The sequence below is a fragment of the Octodon degus genome, unplaced genomic scaffold (genome assembly GCF_000260255.1).
Source record: "Octodon degus isolate 3935 unplaced genomic scaffold, OctDeg1.0 scaffold00096, whole genome shotgun sequence".
Taxonomy (NCBI): domain Eukaryota; kingdom Metazoa; phylum Chordata; class Mammalia; order Rodentia; family Octodontidae; genus Octodon; species Octodon degus.
This window is the reverse complement of record NW_004524672.1, coordinates 9461132-9465454: the sequence shown is the minus strand read 5'-3', so window position 1 is coordinate 9465454 and position 4323 is coordinate 9461132.

Sequence of the window (4323 nt, the reverse complement as noted above, 5' to 3'; positions counted from 1 at the left end):
ATATCCCTGGTTCTACAAAGAAAGAAAGAAAGAAAGAAAGAAAGAAAGAAAGAAAGAAAGAAAGAAAGAAAGAAAGAAAGAAAATCTAGCTTGAGGAACAGAATAGACTAATGATTTAGCTAAGATTACGTGTTCTAGCCTGGGAGACGGGAGCTGAAAGCACTAAATCAGGCAGTTTTATATCACTACGATGACAGAACAGCTGACTCACAATGAGAAAATGTTTATTTAGCTCACAGTTTTGGAGGTTCGAAGTTGAAGATTGGGCAGACCCCATTTGGCTTTGGCGGGAGGGAGGGATGATGGTGTGTCCTGGTGGAAGCACCTGTGGAAATGAGAATGTCAGAGGTTGGAGTCCCACAAGCCCCTCTGAGGGCACACCCTCCATGACCTAATCACTTCCTGCTGTGTCCCACCTCTGGAAGGTTTACAGCACTTCCAAACACCATTGCCCTGGGGACAAACCTTTAGTTAGATAGGGACTTTTGGGGGACACCCAATGCAAAACCATAGCAAGTACAAAGGATAAAAGTGAAAAAGGATAGGGCTGGGAAGATGGCTCAGTGGAATAAGCACTTCTCTGGCAAGTTCAAGGGCCTGAGTTCAATCCCTGGTTCCGCAAAAAAAAAAAAAAAAAAGTGAAAAAGGCAATATCCTCAAAGCAAGGGGCAGTTGCCCCAAAAAAGTGAGGTAGGTAAGTATTATTGGTTCCTCCTAACCGCTCTCAAATTAAGCCCATTATTTCTACATGGACCCTGTTTTGTAGCTGACTGGACATTTCACAGCTTCCTGAACTAGTCTCAAAGGAGTTACATCCTGTTCCTTTGTCCATCCTCCAAGTGGCTGCCATGGGACCTCCCTGAGTGATCATGTCACTTAGGTACCTTAAAACATCCACAGAGTTCAATTTCCATGGTGGGGTAAAAATAAACAAGTACATAAAAATATATAAACAAACAAATAAATAAAACTTAAAAGCTCTTGACAATTGTTCCCAAACCATCTTTGTAATTTCCTGCTTGTTCTTCTTTCCTCACCCTACCAACTACGGCCTGAATGCTAACATCCCTCCAAAATTCATACGTTGGAACTTAATCCCCAATGTGATGTTCTTTAGAGGTGATTAGGTCATGAGACTTCTGCCCTCGTGAATGGGCTTAGTATCCCTAGAAAAGAACTGAAGGAGTAGGTTACACACCTCCTTCCATCCTTCCACCATGTGAAGAGGCAGCAACCAGGCACTATTTCTGGCAGAGATAGCCCTCATCAGACACTGAATCTACCAGTGCCTTACACTTGGGCATCCCAACCTTTAGAAATGTCAATAAATGATCATTATTTATCTGAGGCAGTGCTGGAAATAGAATCCAAGACCTTGCACATGCTACACAAATACTCTTGCATCAATCTATAACCTAATCCAATTTTTATAATGTCTGAGTCACCCAGCCTAAGCTATATCGATGCATTGGTTCACAAACAGAAATGTTCAGCAAAATATTGCTTAACTTTGTGAATTCTGTGTTGAGTGACAAACATGACCGTGGCCATCTTCCTTGCACAAACACAAATGTGGGTATCTTTCCCAGACTCATGGAATGAATTAAATTCATGAAACAAGAAACTACCATATTTTGTTACAGCAGCAAAGCAGACTAGGACAGTTTAACCATATACACCCAACTCTTGACACGAATCTTGTTCATTCCTCAAATATGTCATTATATTCTCAAGCTGCCTTGTCTTTAACCTGACTCCTTTCCTCAGGCAACATCACCTCCAGGACACACAGTTCAGATGCCACCTCTTCTGTGACCTTTCCCTTAATCTCTAGTTGGCAAAGTTTTCTGCTCTTTTTTTTCCTCTAGGGCCTGGGCATCTTGTTCTTTCAATTTTCACAAAAAGGTTGCTTGGGTTTTATTTCATAAGCAACATATAGATACATCCTTTGGAGACCATGAATCAGAAGTTGAGTCTAGAGGAAGTTGCTTTTGTACTTGTCCTACCCTTGAGACAGATTGGAATGAGGAAACTCCCCACTCAGTAGAAGCCCTGGGGCTAAGGACTGCTGTGGTGCTCACAGGGCAGGGTAAGACCTGCTGGAGGTGGTCAGGCATCTGGGGAAACAGCAGTTTCCTCATTGCTCCCATCTCATCCTTGTCCTCGTCCTTGCAAGAATGTTTTGGTTTTGCTAGCCCACCCTAGTGACCATTACTGTTGTTGGAAACACCCACTGCCCTTACCTCACTGTCTTCGACTCAGATATAATGAATATTTTCTAAGGTTTTGGGTACCTTGTGGTCTTTTGTTTCCAGAGAACCGCTGGTCACCCCAGATCCCTGCCTGCACCTCTATTTTGTCTCTTGTTCTTTCTTCTTGCCTTACATTTGGTAGGAGACTGAGGATTCCTAGCAGGGGTCCCTGATAATTGCTTCAATGGAAAAGGTCTCCAAAAAAAAGGGGGGCGCGGGGAGATGGCTCAGTGGTAGAAGCGCTTCCTTGGCAAGCGCAAGGGCCTGAGTTCAATCCCCAGTTCTGCCAAAAAAAAAAAAAAAAAAAAAAAAAAAAAAGGTCTCCAATATACATCCTGACAGTAAAGGTTCAAGTATTGAAGACAAAGTGGAAGTTTCCCTTGATCATTACTACTGATTCCAGTCCCTTCCACAGAGGCAAGTGTCCTGCGAGGCACATTTGAGTTTCCATGTGTACTCATATATCTCTTAGAAAGTCCTCTTCCCCCACAAATGATAGCATGCCATATGTATGGGGTTCCAACTTTATATTCTAGGAGATGTTTTAAACTTTATTTTCTAGTCTCTCTGTTCCTTTAACCCCTCTTAGTAATCATACCTACTAAGCTATATCCCCATCCCCTTTTATTTTGAGAAAGGATCTCGTTAAGTCACTAAATTATCTAGGCTGGGTTGGGATTTTTAGTCTTCCTGCCTCTGCCTCCTAGAGTGCTGGGATTACAGGTGTGTGCCACCATACCTGGCTTAATTTTATTATTTATGCATGAATGTTAATACAATAGTAGCTATGTGCCAGGCACATTGCAAATAAAAGCTCATAACAACTGTATGAAGCAGGCGCTGATATTATATTCATTATACAGATGGGGAAACTAAGGCAAGGCAACATTAAATAATTATCTTGAGTCCCATCCCTGATAAGGAGTGAAGTCAGGACTTGGAATCCGGAAGTCTAGTTCAGGAGTCTGCGCACTACGCTGGCACTACTTTTCTCTTCCATGTTCTTCCAGGCTTCCGGGGAAGCTGAGACTACTCATGCCCATCAATGGAGAGGGCATCCTGGCCCCAGGACAGCTCCTAAAAGTGGCAATCACTTTTAATCTCTGAAATTTTAGGTCCTTTTAATGTTTTTTCTTCCCCCTCGTTTCCTTCTTGTCCTATTTTTTAATGTGAACAAATTTACTGCAATCTTTGCTCACCCTTGGTTTAGTTTCTTATTCTCACAGTGGATTCGTTTTTTCTTCACACTCACATTTCCTTTTTATTATTTATGTCCAAGTGGCTCTATAGGTAATGCTTTCTGGGTCCCTGCCTAACTTTATTGTTACGCTTGAGTGACGGTTGGGCGGTGCATGCAGTTATATGTTCAAACATATTTTTTCTTTGAACTCCTCTCTCTTCTCTTCCTGTACCTTACAGTATTTGGTGAGAGACTTCATGTCAATATTAGTCTCATCTTTGTAGTTCATGTACTTCGGTGTGGCCAACCTATGGCACACGTGTTGTTTTTCTTTTAGGACAAATGATGTTAATTTATGGGTTGATTTTTCTAAAGTAAAACCTCAGTTTTCAGCCTTAATTGCATGTTGGCATTTTGTAATAAATAAGTGGGTTTGGGGTTGCAGCTTGGGTGCTCATCTCTAAAAGTGTTGCCATCATTGGTCTAGTTTTTGTCTTGCCTCATCAGATGTTTTTATGTTTTTCTCCTTTACTGAATTTGCATGACAATATAGCTACAAATTAGTAGCTAATCCTCCCATGGAAATTGAACACAGGGAACCCTTTCACTAAATTACATCCCTAGTGTGCACCGTCCCAATATGGGTATGAAAGAAAGAGAAAAGGGGGAGGGAGGGAGAGAGAGAGATCCCTAGTGTGTGCCTCCCCATTTCTGAGAGAAAGAGAGACAGAGAGACAGAGAGACAGAGACAGAGAGACAGAGACAGAGAGACAGAGAGACAGAAAGACAGAGACACAGAGAGAGACAGTGACACAGAGAGCGAGAGACAGAGACAGAGAGATACAGAGAGACAGAGACAGAGACAGAGACAGAGAGAGACAGAGACAGAGA